This window comes from Mercenaria mercenaria, chromosome 17 (genome assembly GCF_021730395.1).
Source record: "Mercenaria mercenaria strain notata chromosome 17, MADL_Memer_1, whole genome shotgun sequence".
NCBI lineage: Eukaryota > Metazoa > Mollusca > Bivalvia > Venerida > Veneridae > Mercenaria > Mercenaria mercenaria.
In genome coordinates, this window is record NC_069377.1 from 49010721 (window position 1) to 49027498 (window position 16778).

The window sequence follows — 16778 nt, forward strand, 5'->3', positions numbered from 1 at the left end:
TCTTGTTTTTGGTTTTTGGCTTGCACTCCCATTGAATGCTTATAATTCCAGTCCCATATTGTTCTAAAATGGACTTTAATCACAATAAATACATACTATGCACACATTATCTATAATATATCATGATGTTATATTTAGTTGCATTAAAGTTATTTCCCCTTGATGCAGTTACGCCATTGTTTTTCAAATGTTTGCCAAATTGTGTTCCTACAAAAAATCGGATTTATTTCAATGAAAGTCGGATGAAAACATATTAATTTATTTGATAACATCAATCTACATTATTTGGGAAAAGGTAAATATGTATTGATGCATGCCACTTTTCTGTTTTTTGTTTCTCCTGTCCAAATAATTAGCATTTGTATAAGAAAAAGGGTGGGGTAAGGAATTTACATTATAAAATGTGCTCAGACCAGTTTAGATTTTCAAATTAAATTTCCAATCCTTGAGTAGAAACTAAGGTTTATAGAGAAGTGAACAGTACACATGATTGTGAAGACTTACAGTCTGACTTAAGGAGGTAGGTTACCTTGTAACAAGGGTAAATTGAAATTAGTTGAACCGCAGCATTCTTTTGTATTTCGTGTAATATGAAGTTTTAACTGCTACAATCTCAATTTCGTTTGTCTCTGTCCCTTCAAGTTAAGTTTTTATCCAGCTTTGAAGAGCATGACCCTCCAAAGGTATTTCATATTGAAAGAAGAAGGAAAATACGGATATTTAACACTTTTCAGTGTATTTTAGTTTCATCGATATCCGTAGAAGCCTGCATAATTGATAATTTTACTAATATGCACGTTAGCTTCCTAATATAAGCTTAAAATGTATATGTCGCGGGGCTCGTGTTTCCATGGTAACGCATTTTCTCTCATTTTTAAACAACTATGTATAAAAATAGGGGTTTTCGACGGCCTCAGTGCCATTCTGTTAATGACCAACATGGAATATTTGGGTAATATTATTAGCAAAATACTAAGCACTTTACATGGTACCCTATTTTTCTTAAAGTTCAAAGTAACCATGGCAACAGAGATGTTTAAAATAGCTTATATCTTGCTTTTTGTCCTAAGTTTTTATAAAAAATATTGAATAAGATTATCTTTCTAGTTGATGTAGCTTTAAAACATATTATTTCTAACGTAAGTTATATTTTCGTGTTATTTGCATTTATTCAAGCAAATTTCACAGCTTAGAATACTAAGAGCAGTACCCCTCGTCTGGAATTTTTCATGGAAAAATCGTTCAGCATGCTGCTTTTATTCTCATGGATATTGTTGAAATGAAAATAAAAAGCCGAAGCTGTGTTTCTTAAATAGACCAGTGTCAACGCTTTTAAATTTTAAATTTAGATACATAGGTCACGGGCTTCGTTTCTATGGTAACATCAATTAAATTCAAGAAACCACAATTTTCTACTGAAATTGCAACAATTTTAGATCTTAGTTTTAGTACATAAGTAACAAATTATCAACGGAACCTGAAAAATAGGTATTAGAAATCAAACTGCTAGATTTTTTATTTGAAAATGGCTGTAACAAGTAACCTTTCACCCAACTATATTCCAAATAACATTGCTTATCATCATCCATTTTCTTACATTCCGCATAACATTTCAATATATCTACATAAAAGAAGCAAACTATTGATTATTATTCAGAGCAAAAGACTCATAAAAATATTTCAGCAAATAATGGTTATTTGAAAATAGTTAAAGTAAAGAACATGCACAGAATTACGTACTTTAAAGATAAAAGCTATTAATTTTGCGCGGTAACTGACACGTAACGTCATGACGTCAATGACGTCATTTTAAGACAACATTGTTTTGAAGCGTTTCTGCGGCAATTTATTCATTATTTCTGCATTATTAAACCATAAAGCATCAGATCGAAGACAGTTTCATGATTAATTTTCAAAAGAATGAATATACAGACACATTTAGTTTGTCGTAAACGCCGTCGTAAATCGTCACGTTAGCTTCCGGTTGGACATGCGCACATACAAATACGAAGGTAACCTACCTCCTTAAATTCATTTAGGGCATGGGCAGATTAATCGCTTCTTCGTTCCGATGAATCAAAGAGTGTGGTATGCTTGATTGGGGAGGGGGGAACTTGTGATGCAATCCCTCAAACATTTGCTCTTAGCTGTTTAAGTGCATGCGCCTGAGCACAAAGTACTGAAGTAGAGCTAAGTTGTGATTGCCCATTGTGTGCTGACATTGTCATCAACAGTTGCTTTTTGAATACACCTGATGCCTAATGTCTGTACCAATAAAAACTTGGTCAGAATGTTGGTCAATATTATAATGTTGATTAGTTAAAACTACCCACATGGTCACTTGATCTATTAAACCGGTACCTGTAAACCTTTCTCATTACAAAACAATACAATACAAAATCCATTTATTTTCTCATTTCATATGAACATATGACAGAATAAGGATACAATATGACAATATGTACGAGGCTGTTACATATGTTTACATTACAAAATAATGAGAGAAAAAAGAAGAAACAAATATTCTTCTAGCATCTTACAAAACAGTACATATGTATAGATACTATTACACCTGTAGTAATATGTAGTTTAAATCAATACGGCAAAAATAAATATGAAGTTGATTATCTTGAGATGTCTAATTCTTATGGCAAATTTTCATGGCCCTTAATTTGATATACCATTAAAATATTATGAACCAATTAAAACTGAATCTGGCATATTTAATGAGACCATTAATCAATTTTTTAATAATTAACGGGCATTAACAGAGTATTACAAGAATTAATGGCCCCATTAGTTCTTACTAATTAATGGGGAATTAAGGGGTATTTTTTTAATGGCACATTAATTTCATGCCAGTTAAAAAATTTTATGGAGTTTTAAGGAGCCTGTTAACGTATTTTAATGGTTTATTTTAAGCAGCTTTTCATGGCCATCAAAGTCATTTTAACAAGATATATTTTACCAGGGTTTTAATATACATATTTCATGGCTTTTTAATGTATGGCATTAAAACTATGTTCATTAGCATTTGAAAAAATGTTCAAGGCACACATGCCCCTTTTAATGCAAAGTTGGCCATGCAGTGTGTTACACGGATGGTCTTCACTTGGACACGCGTCGGCAAACAATACTAGTTATTTAACAATCCATGCATGGTGCAGGGGAGGTCCCATTATATTGAAAATATTCATGTGTGATGTGGTACGGACCTGGTCTTCGCATGAATGTGTTACTGTGGACAATTAGATATTGAAAATTGTGCATTGGACAAAGCGACTCTCAATGAATCCGTAATGTTGTGTGACCTTAGACCTTTGAAGGGACTGGAGTATTGGGACCGTATCGCTTTGAGAACATCATGCAAGTAAGTTAAATCAGTTCGTAAGCAGGGAAGCGCATCAATGCAACTTATTTATTCTAATGGACTTGCAACCTTTGGCTACGGACCTTCTTCGCAATCGCTTACTGTGATACATTTGTCAAATTTAGAAATCATCCATTTGTGACAAAGATGGACACAATGCCCCTAATGCAATACCCTTAATTGATCAAGGAACAGATTTATAATGGTCCTTACCCGAACGTTCTTACGTGGTACACATAGCAAGTTACTTGAAATTTGATCCTAGTTGACCACAAAAATCGACAGGGGCCGACAGCTGAGGACAGATCGACAACTCACCGACAGACATTCAAAATTATGCCTTCGCTAAATTAAAATTAAGTGTTTGACCTTTAAAGCAGTATGTTAAGTGGTTAGGAGTTCATAGGAAAACAAACTTATTACTAGGTTAAGGTTTCCTTATATGTTTTATTGTTGGTTCTCAGTATATCTAAAAATTAATTAGTTAAAATTATATTTCATGCGTAATTCTCAGAACGTTGGTTTTGTTAAGATGCTTTCAGACTAAAAGATAGCCTATTCATTGAAACATCGTCAAAGAGCTTAAATTTGCACAAGGAAGCTGCTTCGTCAACGGTTTTTAGTTCTTCAATGTTCAACCCTTTTCTTATATTATATACAATAAATTAATTTGCTAATCTGGAAAGTACCAGAACACGTTGTATTAGTATGCGCAGAAATATTTGGCATTAACAAAATCTACTGTCGGTTCATGTCCAACATTGTTGATGCCTCAATCAATAGATATATATAACTTTTCAATTTCTGTTAGGAAGTGTTTTTTTATCATTGGAATGTTATGGGTCACGTATTGACAAGCAAAATATGGATCTGTTATTAGACTCAACCTCCTATCACTGTAATCTGCCAAGGTCTATAAATCAGAAACAGATTGTTCCACCGACACTCAGACATTTAATCTGCAACAATTGTCCGGGCAAAAAAAGTATATTTTCTTAGATAACCATCTTTGTTGGCATTACAATACTATTTGAAAATTTTGATACAACAGCTAGGTTGAACTATTTTGAATAACAATAGCATTTAACCCCTCTTCAGTGCAATGTCTTTAAATTCAGGAAACGTGAGAGTTTGTTGACAGTTTGAACATAATGCATTTCAAAACATCTTGATTAATTGACTTTGTGACCTCCAAAAATTAAATCCTTTTTCAAAAATACATTTGCACAAGCATTATGAATTTACCACCATGCCTTATGGATCATTTCCCAGTAAATCTGTCAAACTTAATGGAAAGCATATAAGTTATCTGTGCATTCAAGATAATTCAAGTTAGAACATAGTGAAATTTACAAGACCTCCAACATAAGTCCCTTGAAGAAGACTGGTATTTTCATAGCTTCAGAATTGTAGACTGTGTCACAGCAGATTTTTACTATCTGAAAGGGTAAGTTTGTAATCACGCACATGTATTGATACCAAAAACTGAATCAACATTTGTAAGATAAATGTGACAATGTTGCTAGGACCTACTGTACATTTCCAACAATGGTATGGCACATATACTGTCTCTGTTTCCAAGGACTTATTTCGAAAATATATTGTATGAGTTCCCTTATGCACATAAAATCTTAATCACAATGTGAAAGGAAAAAAAAAGTGTAACAACAGCTTATCGTGAAATATAGTTGACAAACTATCATTGTCAATTACACCATCTTAAACCCCGAGAAGAGAAAAGTAGTTCTTATCTGGGATTGAAGTGGACGAGCCAACATGTGCAGATTGCCCGAGATTGTATGAACATTCAGTGGTGTTCGAGCCGATAAAAAAGTTATAACGTACGCCCGGATTCTTGAAATGAATAACAATAAAAAAGTCATCATTTCTTAATAGCGAATAAATAACCTGTACTGAAAACGACAGAAATGTGCATCGATAAATTCTGTGGGATAACTCCTCTAGAACTATTTTGCACGACTAATCAATAATCTGGTTGAAAACAAAAGTCGTTTGAAAGTACAGTCATGGATAAAGGTGACATTTTTTTATTTTAAGTTTTTGTTATTCTGTATGTGTTGTGATGCACAGATGTTTGTGTACATCCAGGTAAAAGATTGGAAGGCTTGTTATGCCCTTTAGAAATATCATCATTTAGTTTACATGTTGAAATGTAAAAAAGAATTTTAAAGAGACTGGTTGAAATTTTACAACGAGACTACTAAATTTATAAAGTGACCGTTTTTATCAGATTTGCGCTCAACCATTTATTAGATATTTTTAAATGCTGTTTTTACGAAAAAATCTTCATTTTTCTTATCGGCTAACAAAAATGATGCCTGGTTTAATGAACAAAAATATGAATGACTACTACATGGCAGCGTTATTTTGGTGTATTTTAAAAAAGAGAGTCGAGTGGATGGAAATATTAGTATTCGGATTGCTCGCACGTGCTGTGAAGGACAAACAGACGGTCATTGACTGGTTGGTTACAGGCTTCAAGTTGTAGCTGTGTAAGTAATGATACTAGATAGAGTAATTATAGTCCTTTCATCAGTAATGCTTCGGTAAAAGTCGTGCTTGATTGTCGTCTGCACCCTATGGCCTTAGGCAACGTTATCGGCATAGTTGACACGTTTTCGGAATACACGAGATGATAAACAGTCTGCTTTATCGATTTCTATTAACCGACCGCGGGTTACTTTCTCACTTGCCATAATTATGTACGCATTTGTTAAATAAAATAATCGCCAGTTTCAAGCACCAAAATAAGTTTTTCCCTTTGATAAGAAAATAAAAATATTTTTTTTTCTCTGGAATGCAATAAAATTATTTGAGTCGCGGCAATTTTTTCGGGTCGGTCGGTAAAGGTCAAACAAACTTAATTTTATTTTAAGCCTGATCCTAGGCCCAAGTGTTCTTCTGTTATCATCTGGAAACTGTTCAACTGTTCCAGGTCACTGTGACCTTGACCTTTGACCTACTGATCTCAAAATCAATAGGGGTCATCTGCTTATTATGACCAACCTCCCTATCAACTTTCATTATCCTATGCCCAAGCGTTCTTGAATTATCATCCGGAAACAGATTGTCTACATACCGACCACCAGACAGACATCTGCAAAACAATATACCCCTCGTTCTTCGAAGGGTCCATAATAAAAAGGGGGCTGGAATATTTTCTTCAAGATGTACAGCCACTATTTTGATTACCAATAGGCTATTGGTGTGAAACTATTTTGAATGACAACAGGCTATTGGTGTGAAACTATTTTGAATAACAATAGGCTATTGGTGTGAACCCAGTCATTAATCGTATTGGAATGTCTTTATAAGTTGCATGCGAAACAGTTGATAGTAAGGTTAATGGTTGTGAAACAGTTGTTAGTACAGTTAATGTAATTCATTTATAGTAAAAAATTTGATAGTTTGAATGTGTCTTTGTGCCCCTGGCTGCCGCGAAAAATTTGAGTCCTTTTTGCAGAATGAAAGTACATCAAGTGCCACAAGCATTACTGTACCTGTACCACCAATCACTGTATGGATCCATTTCCCCTCAGTAAATCTGCCAAAACTATAACTGGACACACACACTATCAAAGTGTGGAATCTGTGCAGTTCATGGGAGATGACAGTTCACAGTTAGAACGTGATGATGAATCGTGTGTACAAGACCTCCACACAGCAAAGTCCTTGAAGAAGGGACTGGAGTATTTTCAAAGTAGACATGTGCAGAATGTGAAAGACTGTGTGAAGCATGGATTTTACTATCTGAAGGCTGTTAAGTGTTGCATCATGCAGTCATGTAATTATAACACAAAAACTGAATACAAAACATTGGTACAGATAAATGTTGAAAGTGGATTTGTAAAGGATGCCTCATGTACATGTGCAGCTAGGTCAATGGGACCGTGTGCACATATAACTGGTCCTCTGTTTGCCCTTAGGGACTATATTGAAAAATATGGTACTGATTCCGCTTCATGCACATCTAAACCCTGTAATTGGAATAAAGGTCGGAAAAGGAAAAAGGATCCCCATAGTGTAAGCAATGCCAGCTACTCCAGTGCAAAAAAGTAAGGTAGACAACATCATTGGCCTCAATTCAACACCCATGCTTAAACCCCGATGAAGAGAACAAGCCCTTACAGCCTTCTTATCTGCACTTGAATGTGGGAGCTTGCAGCCAACAATGTGGCAGACATTTCTTTTTCGTGAGTATAGTGATTATGAACATCAGGATGGTGCTTCAGTGCTAGCCGAAAAAAAGTTATTACACAACATTGCTGCCCAGATCCTGCTGCTGCAAATGAAGGAACAAATAAGCAGAACACAGACGATGGTTTAATGAGAGAAGAGTAAGAGTAACGGCTTCTGAAAACAAAAAGATTGCATCTGCCCACTCAAGACATTCTGTGTATAACATTTCAAAGACAAAACTATGGTTTAGTCAAATCCAGACTCAATCAATGAGATATGGATCTGAAAAAGAGCAAAATGTGTTTGAAGAGTACAAGTGCAAAATGGAGTCAAAGGTGAAATTTTTTTAGGTGTCTTCGACAGGCTTTTGGATTAATTCTGAACGTGTTGGAATCGAGGCAAGCCCAGATGGCTTTGTGTATGATCCAAGGAAAGAGATTGGAAGGGTTCTTGGAAATTAAATGCCCTTGTGTACTGCAAAATCAATCAGTTTCAGAATTTGACATGGTGTTGATAAATTGTCAACAAAAAAATTTCTGTTTGGAAAAGAAAGATGGTGAAATTTGTTCGAGACCCGCAGATCTAGCGGGGTTAAATTTATAAGGAGGGTTGGCCGTATATGCCGATTGCGCAATACCCCACCCACCCATAATGTATTAGACGTATTTTGAATGCTGCTTCCTTTTAAACGACAAAAATCATTCATTTTTGCTTATTCCGGCATAAGACAAGAAAATGAGTCACTCGGGTTTAATGACAGCAGAAATGGATACTGAATGACTATCTCCACAATTTGTTGACGGAGTGCGAACTTTTGACCGAATGATTTCTAAAAAGGAGGAGGGGACACTGACAAACTGCGAAGTCATTGGATTCTCCTCCAAATGGAAAAGATTACAAACAAGAGAGTCATTGACCCTAAAGCGCTCACCTGTGTACAAGGCTTCAAGTGTGCTTGTGTAACGTAATGATACAAGTACAAAGTAGAGAGTCACACCCTTATATCACATGCCAAATATCAATTAATTAATGCTCTAGAGAAAAAGTCTGATAGCTGAAAACGCATTTCTAACCAAAAAGACACATATGTTCAATGAACCAGAACCATTTGTACAACTTTGAAAGAAGGCTACCCAGAGATCATTTCTGTAAAGTTTCATCAAAATCCATTCAGTTGTTTTGGAGATGTTGTTTAAAGAAATTGTTGAAGGAAAGTGACTACGCCCTCTGGTGGCCATGTTTTTTAAAGAATAAACAAAAACTGAACAATATTGTAGATCACACAAGGACCATTTGTGTGAAATCATTTTAAAATTGTGCTAACAGTTTAATACAAGAAGATTTTACTATATATATATTGGGAAAAGTGACCATGCCTCCTTGCAACCACGTTTTTTGACGAATCGGAATAATTTGAACAATCTTGGTAAAGCGTCACACAAGGACCATTTGTGTAAAATTATTTTAAAATCAGGCTAGCATATTCACACAAGAAGATTTTTAATGTTTCCACTATATACATACAGAGAAAAGTAACCATGCCCTCTGGTGGCCACATTTTTTGATAAATCAAAATAATTCGAATAATCTTGGTAGAGGGTCACACAAGGACCATTTGTGTAAAATTATTTTAAAATTGGGCCATGAGTTTCACACGAGAAGATTTTTAAAATTTCCACTATATACGAACTTGGGAAAGTGAGCACACCCCCCTGGCGGCAATGTTTTTTGACAAACTGGAAAAATTTGAAGAGTCTTGGTAGAGGGTCACATAAGGACCATTTGTGTTAAATTATTTTAAAATCGGGTCACGAGTTTCATACAAGATTTTTAAATTTTCTTTTATATACGCCCTCTGGCAGCCATGTTTTTTGACGAATCAAAATAATTTGAACAATTTTGGTAGAGAGTCACACAAGAAGCATTTCTGTAAAATTAAAATAGGGGCAGCAGTTTCACACAAGAAGATGTTTTAAATTTCACACAAAAAGATGTTTTAAATCTCCACTATGTACATATAGGGAAAAGTGACCACACCCCCTGGTGGCCATGTTCTTTGACAAATCAGAATAATTTGAAAATCTTGGTAGAGGGTCATACTAGGACTGTTTGTGTGAAACTATTTTAAAATCCGTCTAGCAGTTTCACACAAGAAGATTTTTAAAGTTTCCACTAAGTACATATAGGGAAAAGTGACCATGACCCCTGGCAGCCATATTTTTTGACGAGTCAGAGAAGATTTTAAAAATTTCCACTATATACGAACTGGGGAAAGTTAGCACACACCCCTGGCGGCCATGTTTTTGACAAATTGGAAAAATCTGAACAGTCTTGGTAGAGGGTGACATAAGGACCATTTGAATAAAATTATTTCAAAATCAGACCATCGATTTAGGAGGAGATATCGTTTGAAGTTATTTCTATCTTTCGCTCTGGCAGCCCCTATGTGCAACCAAGCGGAACCATTTGAAAAACTTTGGTAGAGAACCACCCAAGGAATTCCATGGCAAAGTTTCATCAAAATCCATTCAATGGTTTTGGAGGAGATGTCGTTTAAACACAATCGTTAACGACAGACAGACGACTTGACAGACGGAAGCATAAGGGACGAGGGACACAGCATGATCACAATAGCTCACCATGAGCACTTTATGCTCAGGTGAGCTAAAAAGTTGATATCAGCTTTAAATCAGCCAGCAAATGTGTTTTCAGCAAAGCAAAAACAATATGCTTTGATATGTTTCGAGGAAAAGTAAGGTAGATAATGGATTCCTTATCGTCTGCAAATTAGACACAGCGGTGGTTAAAAAGTGGTACCTGGTGTTGGAAAAATATTTTTTTTTTTATTTGATTATATTATTTTCTTATAAAAAATCATTCATTTTTGCTTATTCCGGCATAAGAAAAGAAAATGAGTCGCTCGGGTTTAATGACAGCAGAAATGGATACTGAACGACTATCTTCACAATTTGTAGATGGAGTGCGACCGTTTGACCGAATGATTTCTAAAAAGAAGGACGGGACACTGACAAACTGCGAAGTCATTGGATTCTCCTGCAAACGGAAAAGATTACAAACAAGAGGGTCACTGACCCTAAAGCGCTCACCTGTGTACCAGGCTTCAAGTGTGCTTGTGTAACGTAATGATACAAGTACAAAGTTTAAGGTTTCTTCTATGTTAGCCTATATTGTATCCATGTCACATACATTTTTAAACTGAGGGCAATAATTTGAACAATCATGGTAGACTGTACTGATATCACATGCCAAATATCAAGGCTCTAAATACTGCTGATTCAGAGAAGAAGATTTTCAAAGTTCCTTATATTTATAAGCTGGTAGTAAGTACATATCACACACAGGAGCATGGCCATTTTTCACCTTAGGGCAATAATTTGGACAATTATGGTAGAGAGTCACACCCTTATATCACATGCCAAATATCAATGCTCTAGAGAAAAAAAGATTTTTAAAGTCTGATAGCTGAAAACCTATTTCTAACCAAAAAGACCCATAATGAACCAGAACCATTTGTACAACTTTGAAAGAAGGCTACCCAGAGATCATTTCTGTAAAGTTTCATCAAAATCCATTCAGTTGTTTTGGAGATGTTGTTTGAAGAAATTGTTTAAGAAAAGTGACCACGCCCTCTGGTGGCCATGTTTTTTTAAAGAAAAAAAAACAACAAAAATTGAACAATATTGTAGATCACACAAGGACCATTTGTGTGAATTTTTTTAAAAATTGTGCTAACAGTTTAATACAAGAAGATTTTCTAAGTTTTTACTATATACATATAGGGAAAAGTGACCATGCCTCCTTTCAACCATGCTTTTTGACGAATCGGAATAATTTGAACAATCTTGGTAAAGCGTCACACAAGGACCATTTGTGTAAAATTATTTTAAAATTGAGCCATGAGTTTCATGAGAAGATTTTTAAAATTTCCACTACATACGAACTGGGGAAAGTGAGCACACACCCCTCGCGGCCACGTTTTTTGACAAATTGGAAAAATTTGAACAGTCTTGGTAGAGGGTCACACAAGGACAATTTGTGTTAAATTATTTTAAAATTGGGCCACGAGCTTCATAAAAGATTTTTAAATTTTCTTTTATAATTATGCCCTCTGGCAGCCATGTTTTTTGATGAATCAAAATAATTTGAAAAATCTTGGTAGAGGGTCACACAAGAACCATTTCTGTAAAATTAAAATCGGGGCAGCAGTTTCACACAAGAAGATGTTTTAAATTTCACACAAAAAGATGTTTTAAATTTCCACTATGTACATATAGGGAAAAGTGACCACACCCCCTGGTGGCCATGTTCTTTGACAAATCAGAATAATTTGAAAATCTTGGTAGAGGGTCATACAAGGTCAATTTGTGTGAAACTATTTTAAAATCCGTCTAGCAGTTTCACATAAGAAGATTTTTAAAGTTTCCACTATGTACATATAGGGAAAAGTGACCATGCCCCCTGGAAGCCATATTTTTTGACGAGTCAGTATAATCTGAACAGTCTTGGTAGAGGGTGATATAAGGACCATTTGAATGAAGATGATTTCAAATTCAGACCATCAATTTAGGAGGAGATATTGTTTGAAGTTATTTCTATTTTTCGCTCTGGCAGCCCCTATGTGCAACCAAGCGGAACCATTTGAAAAACTTTGGTAGAGAACCACCCAAGGTATATCATGGCGAAGTTTCATCAAAATCCATTCAATGGTTTTGGAGGAGATGACTTTTAAACACAATTGTTAAAAATGGACGGACGACTTGACGGACAGAAGCTCGATGGATGACAGACACAGCGTGATCACAATAGATCACTATGAGCAATTTGTCCTCAGGTGAGCTAAAAAGTTGGTATCGGCTTTAAATCAGCTCAAAAATGTGGTTCCAGCAAAGCAAAAAAAATATGTTTTGATGTTTCGAGGAAAAGTGAGGAAGACAACTGATCCCCAATCGTCTGCAAATTAGACACAGCGGTGGATAAAAAGTGGTACCTGGTGGGTCTTTCATCAGTGAGAAAAGGATTGTAAGGCTGATAATTTGATTTTGTTTTATTGGGTGTAATGATGCACAATCAAGTAAGATATCTTGAACATGGCTGGCGGCAGGGTGGGTGTGGATGTTGAAGGTTTGAACATTTTTTTAAAAAAGGAATGGAAAAAATTTTTATTTATTTTTTTTTTTTTGGGTGGGGGAGTGGGGGAGACTGGGTGAGAGTACAAAACTTGTTGATTATAAACACTGATGGAAAATAAAAAATTAAAGAAAAAAAAATGTTGGGGGAGGAGGGGGGAAAGGCATGATCGGGGTGGTCATATATCGCTCACCTGAGTTTAATTGCTTGCTTGAACAAATTTCTTTGCAAAAAGCTTCAAAAACAAAAGAAAATTAGGTGAGACAGTCATGGTAAAGATTCTTCAAGATAAGTACTGAAATCTGTTAAAAAATTATACAAATCTCTTTGCTGTAGCTTTAAAAACAATAAAGTAGGTCAGGGCTAAGAGCATTAAAGATGAGTATTGAAATCTTTATCGAAAGTTATTGACATGGTCCAAATTTCTACGCTGTTATGATTGGTGTGCAAAACTGTATATGTCGTCCAATTATCATGGCTGTATCTTAAACAAGAGGGTCATAATGACCCTGGACTGCTCATCTGAGTAATATGAGCTACATGTTTCAAATGTCAAACTGATGATAAAATATTAAGAAAGTCAGTAGGTCACATTCATGGTCAATGAAATTCAGTTTTACGATTTATGTGCAAACTGTGTATGTCATCAAAATTTCAAGGCTGCATCTTAAAAAACAAGAAAGTATGTCAGTAGGTCAATGTCACAGTCAAGTGACATCATATTACTTGGGGACATCAGGTAATTATAATTAAACAGTCTTGGAAATAGGATCAGATTATTTTTTAAGCATTTTTCCTATATAACTCACATAATAACTAAGTGACCCCAGGGCAAGGCCTCTTTTAACCCCAGGGGAATAATTTGAACAATTTTGGTAGAGGACTACTAGACAATGCATCATACCAAATATCAAAAGCCTATGTTGTATGGTTTCAGACAAGAAGATTTTTAAAGCTTTTTCTTATATAAGTCTATATAAAACTAGGGACCCCCAGGGCGGGGCCTCTTTTCACCCAATAGGTATAATTTGAACAATTTTGGTTGAGGACTATAAGACAATGCTACAAACCAAATATCAAAGGTCTAAGTGTTGTGGTTTCAGACAAGAAGATTTTTAAACTTTTTTTCCTATATAAGTCTATGTAAAACTTGGGACCCCCAGGCAGGGCCAAATTTGACCCTAGGGGGATAATTTGAACAATCTTGGTAGAGAACCACTAGATGATGTTACATACCAAATATCAAAGCCCTAGGCCATGTGGTTTTGTACAAGAAGATTTTCAAAGTTTTCCCTATATAAGTCTATATAAACCATGTGACCCCCGGGGCGGGGCCATATTTGACCCTAGGGGGATAATTTGAACAGTCTGGGTAGAGGACCACTAGATGATGCTACATATCAAATATCAAAGCCTTAGGCCATGTGGTTTTGTACAAGAAGATTTTCAAAGTTTTCCCTATATAAGTCTATATAAACCATGTGACCCCAGGGGCAGGGCCATATTTGACCCTAGGGGGATAATTTGAACAATCTTGGTAGAGGACCACTAGATGATGCTACACACCAGATATCAAAGCCCTAGGCCCTGTGGTTTTGGACAAGAAGATTTTTAAAGTTTTTCCTTTCGGTTGCCATGGCAACCAGAGTTCTCCATGGAATTCAATTCTTTGAACAATTTTGAAAGGGGGCCACCCACGGATCATTCCTGTAAAGTTTGGTGTAATTCTGCCCAGTGGTTTTCAAGAAGAAGATTTTTTTTAGAAATTGTGGATGGACGACGCACGACGCACTACGGACATCAAGCGGTCACAATAGCTCACCTTGTCACGAAGTGACAGGTGTGCTAAAGAAAAAAAGAACTGATGTTCAAGGCATACAGATCCTGGAACAAGGCATCCTTCTGCCACAGCCATCTATGACTGCCACAAGGTCACTGCCGCCAGTCTGTGAAAAATTGCCATCAATACAGCAAGCGCCTGTTCCACCAGGCCACAAACATGAGTTTTGTCTGCCTCCAATTACTGCAGGAACAGGCAGAGTGAGAAGCCACTTAGTAACATCATTTACCAAGCCGCCTCCTGTATTCATTCAGCCTCAGCCTTCTTCATACTGTCCAAATACTTCAAATCCTCTAGACACAAGGCCTCTCACGGAGTACAATTTGGTACAAGAAAAGACAACATGATAAATTACTTCCCGGAGAATATGTTTGTTTATATAAGAGAAGATGTGAAACCCAATGTTATTCATGTAGCAAGTGTTTCAAAGAAAGATCTACCAAAACACTTTTCAGGTTACTGGTGATGTTCAGAAACTTTGAAAAGGACTGAGGCTGAATGGAGGGAAAAGTGTAGGGTGAAAATTGCAGAGACAAAAAAACTTGACAAACAACAAACTGAACAGCAGGCACTAGTGACAAAACATATGTAATTTCTTACAGATTATTTTTCAAGTGTGGCAATGAACTGTTTACAAAACCATGACAGGGAACTTATAACTGTGGATATCATGTGCTTAATAAACAGAAAAATTAACATCTAAAGAAATGTACACTTCTTCTAAAGCTGCCTAGCTTTTATTTTAAAAGCTGGCATGTCCAAAAAATATAAAATGCCATGAAAAAAGCTGAGGGAGAGAAGCTGATTCAATTTTGATAAATTCTTTCTGGTGGGTATTAGGCAGAAACAAGAGCTGTCTCCATAGGATGACACACACCCCCGATGGCACTTTGAATGAATAGTTATGGCCAATGTTAGAGTTTAGGACCTTTGACCTACGGACCTGGGTCTTGCGCGCGACATGTCGTCTTACTGTGCCACACATTCATGTGTAGTTATTCTAAAATCTATGCATGAATGACAAAGATATGGACCGGACATGCCCATCATTGAATGAAATAGTTATGGCTAATGTTGACGTTGGACTTTGAGCTACGGACCTGGGTCTTGCGCGCGACACGTCGTCTTACTGTGCCACACATTCATGCCTAGTTATTTGAAAATCCATGCATGAATGACAAAGATATGGACCGGACATCCACATTGCACTATCATGAAATATGACCTTTAGCGTCTAAGTGTGACCTTGACTTTTGAGCTACGGACCTGGGTCTTGCGCGCGACACATCGTCTTACTGTGGTACACATTCATGCCAAGTTATTTGAAAATCCATCCATGGATGACAAAGATATGGACCGGACACAAATGCACTATCATAAAAAATGACCTTTAACGTCTAAGTGTGACCTTGACCTTTGAGCTACGGACCTGGGTCTTGCGCGCGACACGTCGTCTTACTGTGGTACACATTCATGCCAAGTTATTTGAAAATCCATCCATGGATGACAAAGATATGGACCGGACACGAAAATTGCGGACAGACTGACAGACCTACAGACTGACAGACGGTTCAAAAACTATATGCCTCCCTTCGGGGGGATAAAAATAATTTAAGACTGAACGTAACTGTAGAATAACTGTCCCTCCTGGTAGTTTCAATTGTTAGAACACTTCTCCTTGAAGAAGAGGCCTGGGTTCAAGTCCCAGCTGGGAGTATACTTATTTTCTCTGCAGGCAGACAAATCAATACTTTTAAATTAATGCCTAAATAACCAGAAGATTAATCAACTTGAATTTTTACAATGTTAAAGCTAAAAACGTTTCAGATATCCATTAAAATATCAGATTTAACATGATATAATGCTATCTAGCTAAGGTGTTGAAATCACATGTTTCTACCCTCTAACAAGTTAAAAACCTTACTGCTGATTCAATTACTGTCCTAGGCGAGGTTCAGTTTTTGCTTAGTGTAAGAAGACATTACCTTCTGAGGCCAGCTTTGAAATCTAGATATTCAAACATTTCCAGCATAAGAATACCAATAACATCAAACCTTTTCGGTGATGGCATTGCAAAAGAATTGGAACAAGAGCAATGCAATGCAATGCAGAGCAAATATACGCCAAAATGTATGACCTTTAACCTTGACCTTGAAGCGAGCCATCCAAAACATGCGCTTTGAACCAGCTGCTTACTGGATCATCACTGTTTTTCACTTA

The 16778-nt window shown here is 36.2% G+C and overlaps 1 long non-coding RNA gene across 1 annotated transcript; it reads right to left on the reverse strand.

Annotated features, from left to right (window-relative positions):
• Positions 1–7171: 7171 nt before the first annotated feature.
• Positions 7172–15542, reverse strand: LOC128550071 (uncharacterized). Its single transcript, XR_008368031.1, has 2 exons — positions 13227–15542; positions 7172–12445 (listed from the first exon to the last, which is right to left on the reverse strand). It is a non-coding gene; the product is annotated as an uncharacterized LOC128550071 (long non-coding RNA).
• Positions 15543–16778: the final 1236 nt, after the last annotated feature.